The following is a 27,650-nucleotide window of genomic DNA, read 5'->3' on the forward strand; positions in this document are numbered from 1 at the left end:
TTAATATGCTAAATTTCAATACTTATAATTTGTAAATGAACTTATCTTGTTATTAAATATTTATTTTTTTAATTAAATTATAAGAAAGAATTATAAAATTTTAAAAGAAATGTTATTATTTTTTGTTCAAACAAAAATAAGTTATTTCCGTACTTCCTTTCATATGTAAAAAAATTTTTAAAAAAAATGTTACCGTTGGAGAACGAGCTTGAATCCGCAAAGGATAATACAGCTTCCAAAGCATCTTCTTAAGATCTTGAAATTGATTAAGAGAGAGAGAGAGAGAGAGAATGGAGAAATCGTCGGTGATGGATGCATTTGAGACTGATTCATCGATCAGTCTCAAACCATCCCACAGAGAGACAGAGACTGATTCATCGATCATCTCTCACATCGGGAATTTTTGGGTTTAATGTGTGTGTGTGTGTGTCTCTCTCTCTCACTGAATCAGTTTTTTCTAAGCTATTTCTCTGTTCTTCTCTCTTCTGAGAGAGGAGAAAGAGACGGAGGGTGGAGGGATTGAGAGGGAATGAAGAAATTAAAGAGCTATTTATCTACACTTGAAACACCCACAAACAATGGAGCGAAAATGGGTAATCCCATTAGCGATAGGCTGCATAGTTTCCCAATTCCTTCTGTTTCTTGCAACCCTAACACGCCTGATGGTTCTCCTCTCCTCCCTCTCTACCGCTGTCGAATCGAAGCTTCACCTACTGCCCATTTCGTCTTTTCCTCCGCCACCGCGGTTCGCCTACCTCATTTTCGGCTCCACTGGCGACGGCCACATGCTAAAGCGCACCCTCCAAGCTCTCTACCACCCCAACAACCGCTACGTTGTGCATCTAGACCTCGAGTCTTCATCCGATGAGCACCTTGATCTGCTGGATTACGTCAAGAATCACCCTGTCTTTGTGAAATTTGGTAATGTGAAAATGATTACGAAAGAAAACCTTGTAGCGTACAGGGTACCAACAATGGTGGTGAACACGCTACACGCCGCGGCGATCTTGTTGAAGGAAGGTGGGGACTGGGACTGGTTTTGTTACTCAAGATGGTAGGTGTTGCTTTAATTGTTCTCAATTTGAAATTGTGTGTTGTTTCAATTGTTTTCTGCATTCGTCGATTGATTGGTTTATGGGTTTTTATTGCCAGATCTGCTGCACACTTTTTCGTATTTGCCACGCGATCTTAATTTCATTGATCATACTAGCGATATTGGGGGGAAGGAGTAAGGAAATTTCTCCTTTTGAAGTTTTCTGTGTGTGTTAGGCTGTGAAAGTGTCTTTCTAGTTTATCTATATGTGTAGATTTCAAATGGCAAAGCCAGTTATCATAGATCCAGGGCTGTACATGACAAAGAAAGCTGATGTTTTCTGGGTTACACAGCAAAGAAGTGTGCCGACAGCCTTTAAACTCTTTACAGGTACAGTATATTTAATTTTTCCCCTTTAGTGTATTACCTTTTACTCTAATTTTCGTTAATTCTTTCTCTAAGCTAATGAATTCTCTCTTTCTCTCTCTCTCTCTCTCTCTCTCTCTCTCTCTCTCTCTGCATAAATATCAATATGATTCATTTTCCCATGGAACTTCTATGTGGCTATCTTAATTGTCAGCTAGATCTGTATGGTTTTCTTGGGGTTGGTGGTATCACGTATGTTTTTGCAAACTTGAATTTTGCTTAGCATATGAAGCTGGGACCTAGAGCTGGAATTTGTTTTGCATGGAAGAATTGGTTTTTCTTTTGTCCATGAAAGTGTTAGGGGTATTGTTGCTTTGTGGTTTAATGGGCTTGGTAGACTCTCTGGTGGTCTGCAGATTGCATGGGTCTTATCCTTTGTTTGTTGTTTAGAGTTGATTTTGGGTAGTGGTGTATAGACTTAATCTACGGTCCTAGTTAGTTTGCTTTGGGGTTGTCTTATCTGAACAAGTTGGCTATGCCAGTCTTTTTTGGTCTCTATAGCTAGAGGTGGTATTTCAGTGGAGGTTTTATTGTCATTAGGTCATTGGGTGAAAAGTTGTGAGGCAAGAGTTATGACAATTGCCAGGATTTTTTGTTTTATTTTTTTCTTAGTTGAGATTGCCAGACCTAGAGATATTCCTCATTCTAATGCTTACTTCACTTGGATGTCATGATTGGAGAGCCTTGTTTCCACCCATCATGATGTGTTTCTATTTGCTAATGGTTCCCGGGGTGGGGGTAATTTTCCCTATTTTGTTCAGGAGGGTTTGTTTCAGTGTGTTTTCCAATTATTATCTTCTGCTTTTAGACAAAAGATTTCTTGGCTTGAGATTATGTGGCTTGCACATCATTCTCTTGGGAGTTTTGTGGAGGTTTGGTTGGGAGGAGCATTAGGTATGGGTTCGGAAGGCTTTAATTTTATGATGCAGATGAAGTTGGTGGAGTTAAGGTTGTAAGTCTTGGAACAATGAGATTTTTGGTGATCTTAGAGCTTTGACAAATTGGCAGAATGTGGGTTGTTGAATGATGAGGATTTGGCTAGCCATGTTGCCTGAAGAATGATTCAGAAGATACTGTTGGCAAGGAGAATATAAGTAAAGACATAAATGTAGAGAAATGTAGGTTAATGATGGTGATTGTAAGATATGATTTTTTCATGGGCTTTGCTAGTGGGAGAAAGATGGAGGGGCTTCATTAGGGAGTCAAAACAACAACAACAAGCCTTTAGTCAAGTCAGATAGGAATTAGTTAAGATTGGAGTCTAATAGGGGAGGAGATTACACGGGTCTGCAATCAGTCAGTTTGGTGCACTTATTAACTTAATTGAAAAATTTTGGCTGTATAGTTTAGAACAACTGAAACAGCGAACTCAGTGGAGTTAGCTGAAATTGGTCTAACAGAAATTTTTTTTGGGTGTATAAGGACTGGAAATGCTTGAGTTTTGAACTTTCATAGGATTGGACTCAATAGCTGAGGAGATTTGTTTACAGCCATGTGGTGCTGTAAATGGTTTCAAAGCCCTTAGTACTGGGGATCATAAGGGCTTTGATCCTCATTGTTTATCTTGAGGTTCCCCATCTCTCTCTCTCTCTCTCTCTTCGGCACTTAATTTATAAGGGGGAAAGATAAAGAGGGTCAAGGTGCATAAGGAATAACAATAGATTTTACCAAAAAGGAGAAGAAATAGTTTTAAGGTAAATCTAGTTCAGTCACATCTGCTCAGTGGTTTTTTAATTTTGTTAATCAAACCAAAAATTATCTTCTGTTTTATTTTTCAACCCAACAGACCAAACTTCCAAACTAAATTAACCAGATGTGTTTGTTCAGTCTGCTAATTTAATTTTAACCAAAATTTGTACACCCTACTAAAGTATGCTGTTGATTATCCTATAACAAACGAAATTATAAAATAAAACTTTATCTTGGGACATGCGATTCTTGCGTGATGTATCGCATCATGTCCCGTCTCATCTCATCCTATTTCTAAAAAGAAAGGGGGAAATTTTTTACCCAATGGAGCTGTGAGTGAAAGGACAAGAGGCCTAATAGTCCAATTACCTTTCCTTTTCAAATCTCATTTTAGGATTCCTATTGGAATGGCAGAGAGGTCGGAGTAGATATATCTTATGCTTGGACATTGGTGATGGTAAGAGAAGCCACTTGGTTGGTGGTTAGTGGACATAAATTGGAGTGGGGTTTGAATGCTGGGAAAAATTTGAGCCATAAGGAGCCTGTTTCTTAAGAAACCTACCTACACAACTTCCTAACAAAAGATATATTTTTTGACACCAAATTCCCAGGATTCAAACTCCACTCCAATTTATGTCCACTAACCACCAACCAAGTGGCTTCTCTTACCATCACCAAATTTTGGAAAGTAGGATCTTTGTTGTGTACTAAAAAAAAGTCTGATCAATTAATCGTAATAGGTGGAATGCTAGGTGGACATTTATGCTGCTCATACAAGTTCTTAGAATTCATCTCAGGTGTCTTATTGTTTTTTTTTTTTTCCACTTTGCATTAAGTTGGAGATAGCTCTTCTATTCATTTTTAGAAGGCACTTGAGTGGGGATGTTCCTTTCCTTTACTTGTATTTGTATACCTGTGTATTCGTAATGCTCCATTCTCTTTTTTTTATTATGTGAATGGATTTTTTCTCGTGGTTTATTTATTTAATTTTAGGTGAAAAAAGAGGGGGAGTCTTTTTGAGGGAAAAGTGGATAAATTTGTTAATTTGTTGTGTGTTTTTCATTATTTTGTTCTTCATCCCAGATGCGATGTTAAACTTTGGGGAAGGGGATTATTCTAGTAATTTTCAAAATTTTCTATTGCTGTTGCCAAAACCCTCTTCTTGTATTCTCTTCTCACTAGAGATAGTAAATGGAAGCAAAATGTGCCTTTCAAAATCAAGGAGTTCACCCGGACTTTGTTGCTCAATGTTAGGGCTGAGCGCTACTCAGTTAAAATTGAATTGACTGACGGAATAAAAAATATTTGTTTTGGTTAATTAGATTAATTTGGTCAATTTGATAGAAAATTTTCTTTCTTTGTTAGGTTAACATAAAATTTTAACCAATTAGCTTAATTAACTGAATTTCAATTAATTATAATTTTTTAATTAATTCATATTTAATATTTCAACATTTTTAATTTCATTAATTTAATTTTGGGGCAGTGACAATAGGCAAGAGTGAGTTATAGTGTCAACAAAGGCATGGTAAAGGGGGCAAGGAGTGTTAAATTTATAGCCCTCTAAAGCTGGACTGTCCACTGCTTTCAAACTGATGTAGGACAAGAGTGGACAGGTAGCCCCCCCCACCGCCCGCTCCAAAAAAGGGGGTTAATTTGGAATTTGGAGTCACAACTGAGTTAACCATACTAATTGAATGCTCACCCATACTCAGCATAATTAACAATCAGACCGGTGAAGACCCAGCAAAGCAATCAATCCTCATATTTATGTGATGTATTCAGGTGGCTATGGCATAGTTTTAGATGGGGGCCACAGTCATTTTGTGATGAATTTTTGTTGTCTCGATATTGTTGCACATTGCCATTATAGTGGGAATAAAAATCACAGCCATAGTGGTCTACTGCTCGCTACTGCCATGTATTGGCCTTATGGGACTGTTGCCATCATGTTTTAACACAAACTTATCTTCTTCTTTTTTTTCCCCCTACTTTTTCTTCTTATTTGCTCTCATATTTCCTTTTAGTAAAGACTCCACTCAAAGTGGGAGCCTTGTGCACTGGGTACGGCCTTTTTTTTTTTGTTTAGTCTTGATTAGCTATTATGGGAAGAGGAGGGGGAACGAACTATTATAATGAGGATGACAACAATAACAACAACAACAACAAAACCAAGCCTTAGTCCCACTAAGTGGGGTCGGTTATATGAATCCTTTTCCGCCAATTTATGCGATCATGGACCATTTCTTTTGATAGATTCAAAGATATTAAATCCTTACTCACTATCTCCTCCCAAGTTATTTTAAGTCTACCCCTACCCCTTCTACTGCCCCCCACAGTAACTAAGTCACTCTTCCTCACAGGTGCACTATAAGGCCTACGTTGCAAGTGTCCATACCATCTGAGTCGTTCTTCCCTTATCTTATCTTCTATAGGAGCTATACCTAACTTACCACGAATATGTTCATTCCTTAATTTATCTTTCAATGTTATACCACTCATCCATCTAAGCATCCTCATCAATGAGGATGACAACAATACAAAATTATTTATTTTTTGTAATATTCAACAAAAATGCATTAATTAACAAATTTTGTTAAGAATATATATTTTTTAATATTAGTAATTTGGTATTTCTTTTCTGTGTTGTTCCACATTTTCTTTTCTAGTTTTTGTCTTGTTCAAGTTAACTTACTTTTTAGTGACAAGTTTTATGATTATAATACTGTTATTTTATTGCTTAGGTTATATAATATCTGTCGGTCTAAATTTTTAGATTGTTCAAGTTAACTCACTTTTACTGCTATTCACTTTTACTGCTATTCATGAGTGTCATAATCTGTTTGGACTTCTAATAGCATTGGGGAAAGGCTTCAGTTTGCCCTGTTTTTCCATGCTTTACCCTAGAATTGTGTTACATTGGGGAAGGTAGTGTAGCCTAAAAGTTCATACGGATGAGGGTTAATTCTGATATATGGTCTAGAAGTTGCATTTGAGAGGTAATTCTGATATATGGTCTAGAAGTTGCATTTGAGAGGTTACATTGACCTGCCAAAAAAAAAGAGAAAAGAAAAAACTCAAAAACTGCAGAAGTAAGATGAAGAATTTTGCATAGCCAGCACATTACATGTCTTTGAAATCCTTACTTCTTAGTGAGTTTTCTTTACCCAGATTGTGCAGGATATGGTTTTAATATGGGTTGGGTTTTATTACTATTATTTTTATTTACTTATGTTGCATGATTCTAACTCTTAACAAATTTGTTATAGCGATCCATTATTCCCTTTTTTGTTGTCTTCAGCTCAGGAGTAGTATTTCACATCCATGTTATGAGTTCCATGAACATTATTTATGAATTATTTTCTGAATTGGTTCTTGTTGTATTTACTCTAGGGATACAATAAATTGTTTTCTGAATATAGATTCTGATTGGATTTACCTAACATATACAATCATTTTGGTGCTTTCTTTGATTGTGTCAATATAACATGCTACTGGAAGTTAGCATCTTGTTGAAGAATTTGCAGTCTTGACTTCTCTGATGAACACACATCCATGTGTCTACATATATTTGAAGAGAATTTACAAGACATTTTTATTTCCACCTGAGTTGTATGGATCATTAACTTATTTTATTTCCAAGAAAAGAAAAAGAAGGAAGCATAATTCCTGTAAGTAGAAACATACAGGGGTTGACCATTATGGAGGATCCCTATATTGGACTCTCCCTCCTCCCATCTATTTTTTTTTTTTGATGGACTTAAATTCTGCTTTTGCTTTTAGGCAATTACTGCTGTATTCTATTAGTGTGGATAAGGTTATTTTCAAAAGTGGAAGTTCACGTAGACCATAACACTACATTCTTCTGGTAGGCAGACCTAAACCTACATGCCAATACCTCCCATCTTTTTTTAGATCAACTAAAATTCTGCTTTTGCTTTAAGGTATAAATTATGGTCATATTAAATTGTCAATTATCTATCTTTTATAAGTATTACAACTAATTTGTGCATCGTTGTCTTGTTAAAATCTCCTCCCCCTCCTTTCACATGGCATATTGGGATTGATGTATGATAGGGAAAAAGGGAGAAAACGAAAGGGAAAGTGAGAAAAAAGAATGAAAAAGTAGTTTATTTTTGTTTTTGTTTTTTGTTTTGTAATAATTCTATAGCAGTGTAGTATGCATAACGATCAGTAATAGTAATGGCCACTGCAATTGTTAGTTTGATTCCCACTGTCATGGTTGGATGCAGCGATATTTGGATCCCAAAAAGTTCATGTAAAGCCTTCATGTAATATCTTGCACGCTTTTGATTAAAATGATAAATTCTTTTGGACTTTTGGATTAATGTGTCATTAATCTCTTGCTCAATTGGTTTGAGGTTATGATTTTGTGTGAACAGTTGTGTTTGAGTTTTAGTGACGAAGTTTGTTTGTGAAGAAAAAAAAACAATAAAATTGTTAAATTATGTGTAAGTTCATGAGTCCTGCAGTAAGATTCTATTTCTATGTCAATTATTGCATGTTTAACCTAGATATGACCCAATAATATTTAAAATATCTTCCGATGTAACTGCCTAAAATTGATACGCGGTGAATTTATCATAAGTATTATGTTTGTTTGCATCATTACGTCATATGTCATGATTAATATATGGTATTGTATGGCCAATATACAATATTGGCAGTTACATTCATTGGTTTTTCTGCAAAACCTGTCTGTTGATATCCTGCAACCCTAGTTTGCATGACTGCTTCATAGGTTTTCCTAGATTTTTGCAATTAACCCCTAGAAGCATAAAACCTCAACCTCAAACCCCTAGAAGTAATTCTATAATTGCTACTAATCTTGGTGTTTGAGTGAATTTCTAATTTGGTGAACAATCAGATAATTAATTGTTGATGTGATCCTTCTAAAAAGTGGTTGGTTTTTATTGGAATTGGTCTGGGTTCGCCCGAGGTATGTGGCTGTCTTTAGTATGTTCCCTGCTATGCTGTGATTATATAGTCAAGACTATGCTTTGCATGCATGATGTAAGCTGTAGGTTGGGACACACACATGATGTGTTTGCAATGCCTCATGTTGCTTTCACAAACTCATGATATTAATTAATTAATTAATTAATTAATTATTTATTTTTATAATTACATGTACATTATTTTCATGGTCAGTTATCTTGGAGATGAACTGAGTCTAAGCTACGTCATACAAGAATATGCTTGTTCTTGTCTCAAACCAACTACCCTTAATATGGTTTGGGTTTTATTGGTATTATTTTTATTTACTTATGTTGCATGATTCTAACTCTTAACAAATTTGTTATAGCGATCCATTATTCCCTTTTTTGTTTTCTTCAACTTTGAGTAGTATTTCACTTCCATGTTATGTTACATGAACATTATTTATAAATTATTTTCTGAATAGGTTATTGTTGTATTTACTCTAGGGATAAAATAAATTGTTTTCTGAATATAGATTCTGATTTGATTTACCTAACATATACAATCATTTTGGTGCTTTCTTTGATTGTGTCAATATAACATGCTACTAGGAGTTAGCATCTTGTTGAAGAACTTGCAGTGATGGCTTCTCTGATCAACACACATCCGTGTGTCTACATATATATGAAGAGAATTTACAAGATATTTTATTTCCACTTGAGTGGTATGGATCATTAACATATTTTATTTCCATGAAATGAAATAGATGGAACATAATTCCTGTATGTAGAAACATACATGAGTTGACCATTGTGGAGAATCCCTATATTGGACTCCCCCTCCTCCCATTTATTTTTTTTTTATCGGCTTAAATTCTGCTTTTGCTTTAAGGCAATTACTGTTGTATTCTATTAGTGTGGATAAGGTTATTTTCAAAAGTGGAAGTTCACGTAGACCATAACACTACATTCTTCTGGTAAGCAGACCTAAACCTACATGCCAATACCTCCCATCTCTTTTTTTAGATCAACTTAAATTCTGCTTTTTCTTTAAGGTATAAATTACTGTTGTATTCTAGTGATGTGGATAAGGTTATTTTCAAAAGTAGAAGTTCAAGTAGACCATAACACTACATTCTTTTGGTAGGCAGACCATAAAACTACATGGCAATATTGAAGGCTTCCTTGTTTGAATAGTTTCCATAGATAACGAGATTGTGGCAAGCTTGGTTTTGCTTATGCTTGTATCATGCAATCAGGCTTGAAGCTTAAGCTTGACCCTGGCTTCTTGAATTAGTAAAGGAGCCTGAATGGTTAACAAACAAATAAAATTACTTGGGAACCATGCACCCATGTCAATTATTGGGTTTGGAGTTAAAATTGTTATTTTCATAAGTTTAGAAATTTAAACCATGGTATAGTCATGCAATGACGATTCTGATTCAGCAATCAGGCTTGAAGCTTAAGCTTGACCCTGGCTTCTTGAATTAGTAAAGGAGCCTGAATGGTTAACAAACAAATAAAATTACTCGGGAACCATGCACCCATGTCAATTATTGGGTTTGGAGTTAAAATTGTTATTTTCATAAGTTTAGAAATTTAAACCATGGTATAGTCATGCAATGACGATTCTGATTCAGCAATCAATGCTGAGACAGCCAAAGGATTGCATTTATATTTTGAGATGTGCTTCTTGTCAGACACGGGAATAATGGTTCTAATTAAGATTTTCAATTGATTGAAGGCACCTTTTCCTATATGCATCAATTACTTATTTTGTGTTCAATTGTTTTCTCAAAAGCTTTGCTGAATGATGGTTTTAAATAGCAATATAATATAGTTAAGCACAACAGTTTAAGCAGCAAGTTGGAGTGGTAGATATTTGACTGAATTTCTTTTCTAAAGCATGCTCAGCCTTGTCTATGTAGGTAGACTTGGATGTCCTCATCCCCTTGTTCTTCGTAATAAGATTTAGTGTGTTTTGTATACTTAGTGGAACCTACAAACATGGTTGGTAGCTTGACAAGATTAATAAATTTATATTGGCCTTAAAATGCTTTTGCCGCCGGGGGGGGGGGGGGGGGGGAGTTACGTGCACACACACAAAATTCCATTTTTCTTTACTTTATGAGCATAAATATAAATAGATCTTTGATTAAGCACATGAATAAGTCGATAACTAGATCGCAAATTCGACAGATAAATAAAGAAGCAAAATAGAGTTGGCCTGCACAATATACATCATCAATCTGTCAAGCCTTATAAAACACACAAAATTCCATTTTTCTTTACTATATGAGCATAAGTATAAATAGATCATTGATTAAGCACATGAATAAGTCGATAACTAGATTGCAAATTCGACAGATAAATAAAGAAGCAAAATAGAGTTGGCCTGTACAATATACATCATCAATCTGTCAAGCCTTATAAAACACACAAAATTCCATTTTTCTTTAGTTTATGAGCATAAATATAAATAGATCATTGATTAAGCACATAAATAAGTTGATAACTAGATCGCAAATTCGATAGATAAATAATGAAGCAAAATAGAGTTGGCATGTACAATATACATCATAAATCTGTCAAGCGTCATAAAACATATAAAATTAGACAAGTTCCATTATTTTATTATGGAAAATCTTAAAAAGTTAAATAATTTATACCAAATTTATCATAAACTTAGATAGTCACGTTTTATATTCCAACTCATACAATCATAGTATCATAGGCATAGAACTTATTGATCGATTTGTTGGAATGCGGGGAAAAAATAAAAAAATAAAAAGAAATAAGCAAGCCCCTGATAATTACTAATGACTTGGGAAAATAAAAGCTACAAAAGAAAATATGGTCATATTAAATTGTCAATTATCTATCTTTTATAAGTATTGCAACTAATTTGTGCATCATTGTCTTGTTACAATCTCCTCCCCCTCCTTTCACATGGCATATTGGGATTGATGTATGGAAAGGGAAAAGGGAGAAAACGAAAAGGAAAGTGAGAAAAAAGAATGAAAAAGTAGTTTATTTTTTGTTTTGTTTTGTTTTTTTTTGTAATAATTCTGTAGCAGTGTAGTATCCATAGCAATCAGTAATAGTAATGGCTGCTGCAGTTGTTAGTTTGATTCCCGCTGTCATGGTGGGATGCAGTGATATTTGGATCCCAAAAAGTTTATGTAATGCCTTCATGTAATATCTAGCATTGGCATATATTGATAAATTTATTAGATATTCATATATTTTCAGATCTCTGTTATTGGCTGTTGATTAAAATGAAGAATTCTTTTGGACTTTTGGATTAATGTGTCATTAATCTCTTGCTCAATTAGTTTGAGGTTATGATTTTGTGTGAACAGTTGTGTTTGACTTTTACTGACAAAGTTTGTTTGTGAAGAAAAAGAAAACAATAAAATCATTAAATTATGTTTAAGTTCACAAGTCCTGCAGTAGGATTCTATTTTTATGTCACTTATTGCATGTTTAACCTAGACATGACCCAATAATATTTAAAATATCTTCAAATGTAACCGCCTAAGATTGATACGCTGTGAATTTATCATAAGTATTATATTTGTTTGCATCATTACGTCATATGTCATGATTAATATATGGTATTGTTTGGCCAATATATGATATACATTCATTGATTTTTCTGCAAAACCTGTCTGGTGAAATCCTTCAACCCTAGTGTGCATGACTGCTTCATGGGTTTTCCTAGATTTTTGCAATTAACCGCTAGAAGCATAAAACCTCCGACCCCTAGAAGTAATTCTATAATTACTACTAATGCTGGAGTTTGTAGACACTGTAAAATCTAGTGTACGTATAACTTAGGTGATACTAGGTGGAAAAATGAAGGTAATTTACCTTATGTCAAATATGCAAAGTGGAAAATAAATATAAATACTCATCGCATAACACGATAGTGGGTCTACCTGTTGCATAAGGTTATGTTTCAGCTTTTTATGTAAAGTGGGTCTAACTACTTCTCCCATGTAGGTGACTTCTGAACCTGTGAAGATGTTTGAGTGAAGAGCTAATTTGGTGAACAATAAGATAATTATTTGTTGATGTGATCCTTCTGAATAGTGGTTGGTTTTTATTGGAATCGCTCTGGGTTCACCTGAGGTATGTGGCTGTCTTTAGTATGTTCCCTGCTATGCTTTCATTATATAGTCACGACTATGCCTTGCATGCACGATGTAAGCTGTAGGTTGGGACACACACAATGTGTTTGCAATGCCTCGTGTTTCTTTCACAAACTCATGATATTAATTAATTAATTTATTTATAATATATTAATATATTATATTATATAATTTAATTAATAATTATTATTTAATTTAATTAATTAATTAATTTTTTAACACTTCCATATACATTATTTTAATGGCCAGTTATCTTGGAGATGAACTGAGTCTAAGTACCCTTAATTTGGGTTGGGTTTTATTGCTATTATTTTTATTTACTTATGTTACATGATTCTAACTCTTAACAAATTTGTTATATTGATCCATTATTCCCTTTTTTGTTGTCTTCAGCTCAAGAGTAGTATTTCACATCCATGTTATGTTCCACGAACATTATTTATAAATTATTTTTTGAATAGGTTCTTGTTGCATTTACTCTAGGGATACAATAAATTGTTTTCTGAATATAGATTCTGATTGGATTTACCTAACATATACAATCATTTTGGTGCTTGCTTTGATAGTGTCAATATAGCCTGCTACTAGAAGTTTGCATCTTGTTGAAGAATTTGCAGTCTTGTTTTCTCTGATCAACACGCATCCGTGTGTGTACATATATTTGAAGAGAATTGACAAGATATTTTTATTTCCACCTGTGTGGTATGGATCATTAACTTATTTTATTTGCATGAAATGGAAAAGAAGGAAGAATCCCTTTATTGGACCCTCCCTGCGCCCATCTTTTTTTTTATTTTTATTTTTTGATGGATTTAAATTATGCTTTTTTTTGAGGCAATTAGTGCTGTATTCCACTAGTGTGGATAAGGTTGTTTTCAAAAGTGGAAGTTCACATAGACCATAACACCACATTCTTCTGGTAGGCAGACCTAAACCTACATGCCAATACCTCCCATCTTTTTTTTTTAGATCAACTTAAATTCTGCTTTTGCTTTAAGGTATAAATTACTGCTGTATTCTAGTGATGTGGATAAGGTTTTTTTCGAAAGTAGAAGTTCAAGTAGACCATAACACTACATTCTTTTGGTAGGTAGACCTTAAAACTAGATACCAATATAGAAGGCTTCCTTGTTTGAATAGTTTCCATAGATAACGAGATTGTGGCAAGCTTGGTTTTGCTTATGCTTGTATCATGCAATCAGGCTTGAAGCTTAAGCTTGACCTTGGCTTCTTGAATTAGTAAAGGAGCTTGAATGAGCATGTTAACAAACGGATTAAATTACTTGGGAACCACCCATGTCAATTATTGGCTTTGGAGTTAAAATTGTTATTTTCATAAGTTTAGAAATTTAAACCCTGACCTTATTGGTATAGTCATACAATGACGATTCTGATTCAGCAATCAATGATGAGACAACCAAAGGATTACATTTATTTTTTAGATGTGCTTCTTGTCAAACACGGGAATAATGGTTCTAATTAAGATTTTCAATTGATTGAAGGCGCCTTTTCCCATATGCATCATATACTAATTTAATGTTCAATTGTTTTCTCAAAAGCCTTGCTGAATGATGGTTTTAAATAGCAATATAATATAGTTAAGCACAACAGTTTAAGCAGCAAGTTGGAGTGGTAGATATTTGATTGAATTTTTTTTTTAAAGCATGCACAACCTTGTCTATGTAGGTAGACTTGCCCATCTTCATCCCCTTGTTCTTCGTAATAAGATTTTTGTTGTGTTTTGGATCCTTAGTGCAGCCTACAAACATTGTTGGTAGCATGGCAAGATTAATAAATTTTTATTGGCCTTAAAATGCTATTGCTGGGGGAAGTTACGTGCACACGCACCAAATTCCATTTTTCTTTACTTTATGGGCATAAATTTGAATAGATCATTTATTAAGCACATGAATAAGTCGATAACTAGATCGCAAATTCGAAAGATAAATAAAGAAGCAAAATAGAGTTGGCATGTACAATATACATCATCAATCTGTCAAGCCTCATAAAACATATAAAATTACAAGAGTTCCATTATTTTATTATTGAAATTCTTAAATAGTTAAACAATATATAACAAATTTATCATAAACTAACATAGTCACATTTATTAAGCACATGAATAAGTCGATAACTAGATCGCAAATTCGAAAGATAAATAAAGAAGCAAAATAGAGTTGGCATGTACAATATACATCATCAATCTGTCAAGCCTCATAAAACATATAAAATTACAAGAGTTCCATTATTTTATTATTGAAATTCTTAAATAGTTAAACAATATATAACAAATTTATCATAAACTAACATAGTCACATTTTATATTCAAATTGTTACGATTACAGTATCATACTCAAAGAACTTATTGATGAAGATTTGTTGGAATGCGGAAAAAAAAAATCAAGCCCTGGATAATTACTAATAACTTGAGGAAAATAGAAGCTACAAAAGAAAATATGGTTATATTAAATTGTCAATTTTGTATCTTTTGCGAGTATTACAACAAATTTGTGCGTCATTGTCTTGTTACAATCTGCTCCCCCTGCTTTCACATGGCATATTTGGATTGATGTATGAAAAAGAAAAAGGGAGAAAACGAAAAGGAAAGTGAGAAAAAAGAATGAAAAAGTAGTTTGTTTTTGTTTTTGTTTTTGTTTTTTCTTTGTTTTTTTAGTTTTTTTAGTTTTTTGCTTATTATTTGTGTAAAAATTCTGTAGCAGTTTAGTATCTGTAACAATTAGTAATGGTTGCTGCAGTCGTAAGTTCTATTCCCACTGGCATGGTGGGATGTAGTGATATTTGGATCCCAAATAGTTCATGTAATGCCTTCATGTAATATCTGCCCACATACTTTCATTTGGTTCTTATAGTACTCTTGCATTGCCATAAATTGATAAATATATTAGATATTCATATATTTTCAGATCTCTGTTATTGGCTATTGATTAAAATGATAAATTCTTTTGGACTTTTGGATTAATGTGTCATTAATCTCTTGCTTAATTGGTTTGAGGTTATGATTTTGTGTGAACAGTTGTGATTGAGTTTTAGTGACGAAGTTTGTTTGTGAAGAAAAAAAAATAAAAATAATTAAATGACGCATAAGTTCACGAGTCCTGAAGTTGATTTTATTTTTATGTGAATTATTGCATGCTTAACCTAGATATGACCCAATAATATTTAAAAATCTTCTGATGTAACTGCCTAAAATTGATACGCGGTGAATTTATCATAAGTATTATGTTTGTTTGCCTCATTACATCATATGTCATGATGAATGTATGGTATTGTATGGCCAATATATGATATTGGTAGTTACATTTATTGATTTTTCTGCAAAACTTGTTTGGTGAAATCCTGCAACCCTAGTTTGCAAGACTGCTTTTTATTTCATGGGCTTTCCTAGATTTTTGCAAAACCTCAAACCCTAGAAGTAATTATATAATTACTACTGATCGGGTGTACGTTAACTTAGGTGATACTAGGTAGAAATTTTAAGGCAATTTTATATTATGGCAATTATGGAATAAGGTTATGTTTCATAAGGTTATGTTTCACCTTTTTTTGTAACATGGTTCTAACTGCTTCTCCCATGTTTGTGACTCTGAACCTGTAAAGTTGTTTGAGAGAGGAGCTAATTTGGTGAACAATCAGATAATTAATTGTTGATGTGATCCTTCTGAAAAGTGGTTGGATTTTTTTGGAATCGCTCTGGGTTCGCCTGGGGTATGTGGCTGTCTTGAGTGTCTTCCCTGCTATGCTGTCATTATATAGTCAAGACCGTTGTTTATGCTTTTTATGCATGATGTAAGCTGTAGGTTAAGACACACACGATGTGTTTGCAATGCCTCGTGTTGCTTTCACGAACCCATGATATTAATTATTTAATTATTAAATTTTATTTATTTATTTATATTGTATTATTATATTATATAATTTAAATTAATAATAATAATTAATTAATTAATAAATTTAATTTAATTAATTATTTATTTATTTTTACACTTCCATGTACATTATTTTCATGGTCAGTTGTCTTGGAGATGAAAGGAGTTTGAGCTACGTCATACAAGAATATGCTTGTTCTTGTCACAAACCAACTACACGTAGTATGGGTTGGGTTTAATTACTATAATTTTTATTTACTTATGTTGCATGCTTCTAACTCTTAAAATTTTATTTATAGTGATCCATTATACCCTTTTTTTCTATCTTCAGCTCAAGAGTAGTATTTCACATCCATGTTATGTTTCATGAACATTATTTATAAATTGTTTTCTGAATAGCTTCTTGTTGTAGTTACTGTAGGGAAACAACAAATTGTTTTTTCTGAATATAGATTCTGATTTGATTTACCTAATATATACAATCATTTTAGTGCTTGCTTTGATAGTGTCAATATAACATGCTACTAGAAGTTAGCATCTTGTTGAAGAATTTGTAGTCTTGCCTTCTCCGATCAACACACAACCGTGTGTCCACATATATTTGAAGAGAATTGACAAGATATTTTTATTTCCACCTGAGTGGTATGGATCATTAACTTATTTTATTTCCATGAAATGAAAAAGAAGGAAGCATAATTCCTGTAAGTAGAAACATACAGGGGTTGACCATTGTGGAGAATCCCTATATTGGACTCTCCCTCCTCCCATCTATTTTTTTTTTTATCGACTTAAATTCTTCTTTTGCTTTAAGGCAATTACTGTTTTGTTCTATTAGTGTGGATAAGGTTATTTTCAAAAGTGGAAGTTCACGTAGACCATAACACCACATTCTTCTGGTAGGCAGGCCTAAACCTACATGCCAATACCTCCCATCGTTCTTTTTAGATTAACTTAAATTATGCTTTTGCTTTAAGGTATAAATTACTGCTGTATTCTTGCGATGTGGATAAGGTTATTTTCAAAAGTAGAAGTTCAAGTAGACCATAACACTACATTCCTTTTGTAGGCAGATCTTAAAACTACATGCAAATACAGAAGGCTTCCTTGTTTGAATACTTTCCATAGATAACGAGATTGTGGCAAGCTTGTTTTTGCTTATGCTTGTATCATGCAATCAGGCTTGAAGCTTAAGCTTGACCTTGGCTTCTTGAATTAGTAAAGGAGCCTGAATGAGCATGTTAACAAATAGATTAAATTACTTGGGAACCACCCATGTCAATTATTGGCTTTGGAATTTAAATTGTTATTTTCCTAAGTTTAGAAATTTAAACCTTGGTCTTATTGGTATAGTCATGCAATGACGATTCTGATTCAGCAATCAATGCTGAGACAGCCAAAGGATTGCATTAATATTTTGAGATGTGCTGCTTGTCAAACACAGTAATAATGGTTCTAATTATGATTTTCAACTGATTGAAGGCACCTTTTCCTATATGCATCAATTACTTATTTTGTCTTCAATTGTTTTCTCAAAAGCTTTGCTGAATGATGGTTTTAAAGAGAAATATAATATAGTTAATCACAACAGTTTAAGCAGCAAGTTGGAGTGGTAGATATTTGACTGAATTTTTTTTAAAGCATGCACAGCCTTGTCTATGTAGGTAGACTTGCACCTCTTCATTCCCTCGTTCTTCGTAATAAGATTTTTAATGTGTTTCGGATCCTTAATGCAACCTACAAGCATGGTTCGTAGCTTGGCAAGATTAATAAATTTATAGTGGCCTTAAAATGCTATTGCAGGGCCAAGTTACGTGCGCATATACAAAATTCCATTTTTCTTTACTTTATGAGCATAAATACAAATAGATCATTAATTAAGCACATGAATAAGTTGATAACTAGATCGCAAATTCGACAGATAAACAAAGAAGCAAAATGGAGTTGGCATGTACAATATGCATCATCAATCTGTCCAGCCTCATAAAACATATAAAAGTGGACAAGTTCCATTATTTTGTTATTGAAATTCTTAAAAAGTTAAGTAATATATACCAAGTTTATCATAAACAAACGTAGTCACATTTTATATTCAAACTAGTACAATTATAGTATCATAGTCATAGAACTTATTGATGAAGATTTGTTGGAATGCAAGGAAAAAAAAAAAAAGAAATAATCAAGCCCCAGATAATTACTAATAACTTGAGGAAAATAGAAGCTACAAAAGAAAATATGGTTATATTAAATTGTGAATTATCTATCTTTTTTAAGTAATACAACTAATTTGTGCATCATTGTTTGTTTACAATCTCCTCCCCCTCCTTTCACATGGCATATTGGGATTGATGTATGAGAAGGAAAAAGGGAGAAAATGAATAGGAAAGTGAGAAAAAGGAATGAAAAAGTAGTTTGTTTTTGTTTTTTGTTTTTTGTTTTTTTGTAATAATTCTGTAGCAGTGTAGTATCCGTAACAATCAGTAATAGTAATGGCCGCTGCAGTTGTTAGTTTGATTCCCACTGTCATGATGGGATGTAGTGATAGATGTAGTGATATTGGGATCCCAAAAAGTTCATGTAATGCCTTCATGTAATATCTGTCCACATACTTTCATTTGATTCTTATAGCACTCTTGCAATGGCATAAATTGATAAATATATTAGATATTAATATATTTTCAGATCTCTGCTATTGGCTATTGATTAAAATGATAAATTCTTTTGGAACTTATAGTATCATAGTCATAGAACTTATTGATGAAGATCTGTTGGAATGCGAGGAAAAAAAAAAAGAAATAATCAAGCCCCAGATAATTACTAATAACTTGAGGAAAATAGAAGCTACAAAAGAAAATATGGTTATATTAAATTGTGAATTATCTATCTTTTTTAAGTAATACAACTAATTTGTGCATCATTGTTTGTTTACAATCTCCTCCCCCTCCTTTCACATGGCATATTGGGATTGATGTATGAGAAGGAAAAAGGGAGAAAATGAATAGGAAAGTGAGAAAAAGGAATGAAAATGTAGTTTGTTTTTGTTTTTTGTTTTTTGTTTTTTTGTAATAATTCTGTAGCAGTGTAGTATCCGTAACAATCAGTAATAGTAATGGCCGCTGCAGTTGTTAGTTTGATTCCCACTGTCATGGTGGGATGTAGTGATAGATGTAGTGATATTTGGATCCCAAAAAGTTCATGTAATGCCTTCATGTAATATCTGTCCACATAATTTCATTTGATTCTTATAGCACTCTTGCAATGGCATAAATTGATAAATATATTAGATATTAATATATTTTCAGATCTCTGCTATTGGCTATTGATTAAAATGATAAATTCTTTTGGACTTTTGGATTAATGTGGCATTAATCTCTTGCTCATTTGGTTTGAGGTTATGATTTTGTGTGAACAGTTGTGTTTGAGTTTTAGTGACGAAGTTTGTTTGTGATGAAAAAAAAAAGAATAAAATAATTAAATTACGTATAAGTTCACAAGTTCTGCAGTAGGATTCTATTTTTATGTCAATTATTGCATGTTTAACCTAGATATGACCCAATAATATTTAAAATATCTTCCGATGTAACTGCCTAAAATTGATATGCGGTGAATTTATCATAAGTATTATGTTTTTTTGCATCATTAGGTCATATGTAAGGATTAATATATGGTATTGTATGACCAATATATGATATTTGCAGTTACATTCATTGATTTTACTGCAAAACCTGTCTGGTGAAATCCTGCAACCCTAGTTTGCATAAGTGCATGATATTTGATGGGCTTTCCTAGATTTTTGCAATTAACCCCTAGAAGCATAAAACCTCAAACCCCTAGAAGTAATTATATAATTACTACTAATGTTGGAGTTTGTAGACACTGTAAAATATGGTGTACGTATAACTTAGGTCATACTATGTTATGTCAAATATTCAAAGTGGAAAATAAATATAAATACTCATCGCATAAGATGAAAGTTGGTCTAACTGCTGCATAAGGTTATGTCTCACCTTTTTCTGTAAGTTGTGTCTAACTGCTTCTCCCATGTAGGTGACTGTAAACCTGCAAATATGTTTGAGAGGGGAGCTAATTTGGTGAACAATCAGATAATTTGTTGTTGATGTGATCCTTCTGAAAAGTGGTTGGTTTTTATGGGAATCGCTTTGGGTTCGCTTGAGGTATGTAGCTTGTGTTTAGCATGTTCCCTGCTATGCTGTCATTATATAGTCAAGACAGTTGTTTGTGATTTGCATGCATGATGTAAGCTGTAGGTAGGGACACACGATGTCTTTGCAATGCCTAGTGTTGCTTTCTCAAACATACCATATTTATTATTTAATTATTTACTTTAATCTAGTTAATTCATTATTTATTTATATTGTATTAATATATTATATGATATAATTTAATTAATAATAATAATTATTTAAATAATTATTTAATTTGATTAATTGTTTAATTATTTCACTATTTAATTTAATTTAATTATTTATATATTTTATTTTTTTACACTTCCATGTACACTATTTTCATGGCCAGTTATCTTGGAGATGAAGTGAGTCTGAGGTACGTCATGCAAGAATATGCTTGTTCTTGTCACAAACCAACTACCCTTAATATGGGTTTGGTTTTATTACTATTATTTTTATTTGCTTATGTTGCATCAGTCTAGCTCTTAACAAATTTGTTATAGTGATCCATTACTCCCTTTTTTGTTGTCTTCAGCTCAAGAGTAGTATTTCACATCCATGTTATGTTCCATGAAAATTATTTATAAATTATTTTCTGAATTGGTTCTTGTTGTATTTACTCTAGGGATACGATAAGTTGTTTTCTGAAAATTGGTTCTGATTGGATTTACCTAACATATACAATCATTTTGGTGCTTGCTTTGATAGCGTCAATATAACATGCTACTAGAAGTTAGCATCTTGTTGAAGAATTTGAACTCTTGCCTTCTCTAATCAACACACATCCGTGTGTCTACATATATTTGAAGAGAATTTACAAGATTTTTTTTTTCCACCTGAGTGGTATGGATCGTTAACTTATTTTATTTCCAAGAAATGAAATAGAAGGAAGCATAATTCCTGTAAGTAGAAACATACAGGAGTTGACCATTGTGGAGAATCCCTATATTGGACTCTCCCTCCTCCCATCTTTTTTTTTTTTGATCGACTTAAATTCGGCTTTTTCTTTAAGGCAATTGCTGCTGTAATCTATTAGTGTGGATAAGGTTGTTTTCAAAAGTGGAAGTTCACGTAGACCATAACACTACATGCCAATACCTCCCATCTTTTTTTAGATCAACTTAAATTCTGCTTTTGCTCTAAGGTATAAATTACTGCTGTATTCTAGTGACGTCGATAAGGTTATTTTCAAAAGTAGAAGTTCCTGTAGACCATGACACTACATTCTTTTGGTAGGCAGACCTTAAACCTACATGCCAATATAGATGGCTTCCTTGTTTGAATAGTTTCCATAGATAACGAGATTGTGGCAAGCTTGGTGTTGCTTATGATTGTATCATGCAATCAGGCTTGTAGCTTAAGCTTGACCTTGGCTTCGTGAATTAGTAAAGGAGCCTGAATGAGTATGTTAACGAACGGATTAAATTGCTTGGGAACCACCCATGTCAATTATTGGGTTTGGAGTTAAAATTGTTATTTTCATAAGTTTAGAAATTTAAACCCTGGCCTTGTTGGTATGGTCATGCAATGACGATTCTGATTCAGCAATCAATGCTGAGAAAGCCAAAGGATTGCATTTATATTTTGAGATGTGCTTCAACTCTTGTCAAACATGGGAATAATGGTTCTAATTAAGATTTTCAATTGGTTGAAGGCATTTTTTCTTATATGCATCAATTACTTATTTTGTGTTCAATTGTTTTCTCAAAAGCTTTACTGAATAATGGTTTTATATAGCAATATAATATAGTGCACAACAGTAAAAGCAGCAAGTTGGAGTGGTAGATATTTGACTGAATTTTTTTTAAAGCTTGGGGAGCCTTGTCTATGTAGGTAGACTTGCACATCTTCATCCCCTTGTTCTTCTTAATAAGATTTTTAATGTGTTTTGGATCCTTAGTGCAACCTACAAACATGGTTGGTAGCTTGGCAAGATTAATAAATTTATATTGGCCTTAAAATGCTATTGCAGGGTGGAGTTATGTGCACACCCACAAATTTCATTTTTCTTTACTTTATGAGCATAATTGTAAATAGATCATTGATTAAGCATATGAATAGTAATGGCCGTTGCAGTTGATTAAAATATATTAGATATTCATATATTTTCAGATCTCTCTTATTGGCTATTAATTAAAATGATAAATTCTTTTGGACTTTTGGATTAATGTTACATTAATCTCTTGCTCAATTGGTTTGAGGTTATGATTTTGTGTGAACAGTTGGGTTTGAGTTTTTGTGACGACGAAGTTTATTTGTGAAGAAAGAAAAAAGGATAAAATCATTAAATTCCGTATAAGTTCACAAGTTCTGCAGCATGATTCTATTTTTATGTCAATTTATGCGTGTTTAGCCTAGATATGCCCCAATAATATTTAAAATATCTTCTGATGTAACTGCCTGAAACGGATAAGCGGTGAATTTATCATAAGTATTATGTTTGTTTGCATCATTACGTCTTATGTCATGATTAATATATGCTATTGTATGGCCAATATATGATATTTGCAGACATTCATTGATTTTTCTGCAAAACTTGTCTGGTGAAATCCTGCAACCCTAGTTTGCTTGACTGCATGATATTTCATGGGCTTTCCTAGATTTTTGTCATTAACCCCGAAAAGCATAAAACCTCCAACCCCTAGAAGTAATTATATAATTACTACAAATGTTGGAGTTTGTAGACACTGTAAAATCTGGTGTACGTATAAATTAGGTCATACTAGGTGTAAAATCAAAGTGGAAAATAAATAAATACTCATAGCATAAGACAAAATTGGGTCTAACTGCTGCATAAGGTTATGTTTCACCTTTTTCTGTAAAGTAAGTCTAACTGCTTCTCCCATGTAGGTGACTCCGAACCCGTAAAGATGTTTGAGAGAAGAGCTAATTTGGTGAACAATCGAATAATTAGTTGTTGATGTGATCCTTCTGAAAAGTGGTTGGTTTCTATTGGAATCGCTCTGGGTTCGCCTGAAGTAAGTGGCTTGTCTTTAGTATGTTCCCTACTATGCAGTCATTATATAGTCAAGACAGTTGTTTGTGCTTTGCTTCCATGATGTAAGTTGTAGGTTGGGACACACACGATGTGTTTGCAACGCGTCGTGTTGCTTTCACAAACTCATGATATTAATTAATTTCTTTATATTATATTATATTAATATATTAATATATTATATTATATTAGTTAATTAATAATAATAATAATTTAATTAATTATTAAATTATGAATTTTTTAAATATTATTTAATTATTTATTTATTTATACACTTCCATGCACATGATTTTCATGGCCAGTTATCCTGGAGATGAACTGAGTCTGAGCTACGTCATACAAGAATATGCTTGTTCTTGTCACAAACCAACTACCCTTAATATGGGTTGGGTTTTATTACTATTATTTTTCTTTACTTATGTTGCATGATTCTAACTCGTAACAAATTTGTTATTGGGATCCATTATTCCCATTTTTGTTTTGTTCAGCTCAAGAGTAGTATTTCACATCCATGTTATGTTCCATGAACATTATTTATAAGTTATTTTCTGAATTGGTTCTTGTTTTATTTACTCTAGGGATAAAATAAATTGTTTTCTGAATATAGATTCTGATTTGATTTACCTAACATATACAATCATTTTTGTGCTTGCTTTGATAGTGTCAATATAACATGCTACTAGATGCTAGCATCTTGTTGGAGAATTTGCAGTCTTTCCTTCTGTGTTCAACACACATCCGTGTGTCTACATATATCTGAAGAGAATTTACAAGATATTTTTATTTCCACCTGAGTGGTATGGATCATTAACTTATTTTATTTCCAAAAAATGAAAAAGAAGGAAGCATACGAGAGTTGACCAATATGGAGAATCCTTGTATAGGACTCTCCCTCCTCCCATCTATTTTTTTTTATCGACTTAAATTCTGCTTTTACTTTTAAGGTAATTACTGCTGTAGTCTATTGATGTGGATGAGGTTATTTTCAAAAGTAGAAGTTCAAGTAGACCATAACACTACATTCTTTTGGTAGGCAGACCTTAAAACTACGTGCCAATATAGAAGGCTTCCTTGTTTGAATAGTTTCCATAGATAACGAGATTGTGGCAAGGTTGGTTTTTCTTATGCTTGTATCATGCAATCAGGGTTAAAGCTTAAGCTTGACCTTGGCTTCTTGAATTAGTGAAGAAGCCTGAATGAGCATGTTAACGAACGGATTAAATTGCTTGGGAACCACCCATGTCAATTATTTGGTTTGGAGTTAAAGTTGTTATTTTCATAAGTTTAGAAATTTAAACCGTAGCCTTTTTGGTATAGTCATGCAATGACGATTCTGATTCAGTAATCAATGCTGAGAAAGCCAAAGGATTGCATTTATATTTTGAGATGTGCATGTTGTCAAACACGGGAATAATGGTTCTAATTAAGATTTTCATTTGATTGATGGCACCTTTTCCTATATGCATCAATTACTTGATTTGTGTTGAATTGTTTTCTCAAAAGCTTTGTTGAATGATGGTTTTAAATAGCAATATAATATAGTGCACAACAGTTTAAGCAGCTAGTTGAAGTGGTAGATATTCGACTGAATTTTTTTTAAAGAATGCACAACCTTGTCTATGTAGGTAGACTTGCACATCTTCATCCCCTTGTTCTTCGTAATAAGAGTTTTAATGTTTTTCGGATCCTTAGTGCAACCTACAAACATGGTTGGTAGCTTGGCAAGATTAATAAATTTATATTGGCCTTAAAATGCTATTGCAGGGACACGTTACCTGGACACACACAAAATTCCATTTTTCTTTACTTTATGAGCATAAATATAAATAGATCATTGATTAAGTACATGAATAAGTCGATAGCTAGATCGTAAATTCGATTGATAAACAAAGAAGCAAAATAGAGTTGGCATGTGCAATATACATCATCAATCTGTCCAGCCTTATAAAACATATAAAATTAGACAAGTTGCATTATTTTATTATTGAAATTCTTAAAAGGCTTTAATATAGACCAAATTTATCATAAACTTACATAGCTATCCGACTCATACAATTATAGTATCATAGTCATTAGAACTTATTTATGAACATTTGTTGGAATGCGAAGAAAAAAAAAAAAAGGAAATAATCAAGCCCCAGATAATTACTAATAACTTGAGGAAAATAGAAGCTACAAAAGAAAATATGGTTCTATTAAATTGTCAATTATCTATCTTTTATAAGTATTACAACTAATTTGTGCATCATTGTCTTGTTACAATCTCCTCCCTGTCGTTTCACATTCCATATTCGGATTGATGTATGAAATGGAGAAAACGAAAAGGAAAGTGAGAAAAAAGAATGAGAAGGTAGTTTGTTTTTGTTTTGTTTTTTTTTTTTTTTTTTTTGTAATAATTCTGTACCAGTTTGGTATCCGTGACAATCAGTAATGGCTGCTGCAGTTGTTAGTTTGATTCCTACTGTCATGGTGGGATGTAGTGATATTTGGATCCCCAAAAGTTCATGTATTGCCTTCACGTAATATCTGTCCACATACTTTCATTTGGTTCTTATAGCACTCTTGCATTGGCATAAATTGATAAATGTGTTAGATATTCATATATTTTTATATATCTGTTATTGGCTATTGATTAAAATAATAAATTGTTTTGGACTTTTGGATTAATTTGTCATTAATCTCTTGCTCAATTGGTTTGAGGTTATGATTTGTCATTACGTCATATGTCATGATTAATATATGGTATTGTATGGCCAATATACGATATTGGCAGTTACATTCATTGGTTTTTCCGCAAAACCTGTCCGTTGAAATCCTGCAACCCTAGTTTGCATGACTGCTTCATGGGTTTTCCTAGATTTTTGCAATTAACCCCTAGAAGCATAAAACCTCAAACCCCTAGAAGTAATTCTATAATTACTACTAATCTTGGAGTTTGGGTGAATTGCTAATTTGGTGACCAATCAGATTATTAATTGTTGATGTCATCCTTCAGAAAAGTGGTTGGTTTTTATTGGAATCGGTCCTGGTTCGACCGAGCTATGTGGCTGTCATTAGTATGTTCCCTGTTATGCTGTCATTATATAGTCAAGAGTATGCTTTGCATGCATGATGTAAGCTGTAGGTTGGGACACACACATGATGTGTTTGCAATGCCTCGTGTTGCTTTCACAAACTCATGATATTAATTATATAATTAATTAATTTATTTATTTATTTTTATTAATATAATTAATTAAGAATTTAATTTAATTTAATTATTTATTTATTTTTATAATTCCATGTACATTATTTTCATGGTCAGTTATCTTGGAGATGAACTGAGTCTAAGCTACGTCATACATGAATATGCTTGTTCTTGTCGCAAACCAACTACCCTTAATATGGTTTGGGTTTTATTGCTATTATTTTTATTTACTTATGTTGCATATTCTAACTCTCAACAAATTTGTTATAGTGATCCATTATTCCCTTTTTTGTTTTCTTCAGCTTAAGAGTAGTATTTCACGTCCATGTTATGTTACATGAACATTATTTATAAATTATTTTCTGAATACGTTCTTGTTGTATTTACTCTAGGGATAAAATAAATTGTTTTCTGAATATAGATTCTGATTTGATTTACCTGACATATACAATCATTTTGGTGCTTGCTTTGATTGTGTCAATATAACATGCTACTAGAAGTTGGCATCTTGTTGAAGAACTTGCAGTGATGGCTTCTCTGATCAACACACATCCGTGTGTCCACATATATATGAAGAGAATTTACAAGATATTTTTATTTCCACCTGAGTGGTATGGATCATTAAAATATTTTATTTCCATGAAATGAAAAAGAAGGAAGATAATTCCTGTAAGTAGAAACATACAGGAGTTGACCATTGTGGAGAATCCCTATATTGGACTCCCCCTCCTCCCATCTATTTTTTTTTTTTTTGATCGGCTTAAATTCTTCTTTTTCTTTGAGGTATAAATTACTGTTGTTTTCTAATGATGTGGATAACGTTATTTTCAAAAGTAGAAGTTCAAGTAGACCATAACACTACATTCTTTTGGTAGGCAGACCATAAAACTACATGGCAATATTGAAGGCTTCCTTGTTTGAATAGTTTCCATAGATAATGAGATTGTGGCAAGCTTGGTTTTGCTTATGCTTGTATCATGCAATCAGGCTTGAAGCTTAAGCTTGACACTGGCTTCTTGAATTAGTAAAGTAGCCTGAATGAACATGTTAACAAACGGATGAAATTACTTGGGAACCATGCACCCTTGTCAATTATTGGGTTTGGAGTTAAAATTGTTATTTTCACAAGTTTGGAAATTTAAACCATGGCCTTAT

The 27,650-nt window shown here is 32.9% G+C and overlaps 1 pseudogene; it reads left to right on the forward strand.

Moving 5' to 3' along the window:
• Positions 1–258: 258 nt before the first annotated feature.
• On the forward strand, positions 259–27,373 carry LOC131151086 (beta-glucuronosyltransferase GlcAT14B-like; annotated as a pseudogene).
• Positions 27,374–27,650: the final 277 nt, after the last annotated feature.

This window comes from Malania oleifera, chromosome 3 (assembly GCF_029873635.1).
Source record: "Malania oleifera isolate guangnan ecotype guangnan chromosome 3, ASM2987363v1, whole genome shotgun sequence".
In the NCBI taxonomy this organism is placed as follows: domain Eukaryota; kingdom Viridiplantae; phylum Streptophyta; class Magnoliopsida; order Santalales; family Ximeniaceae; genus Malania; species Malania oleifera.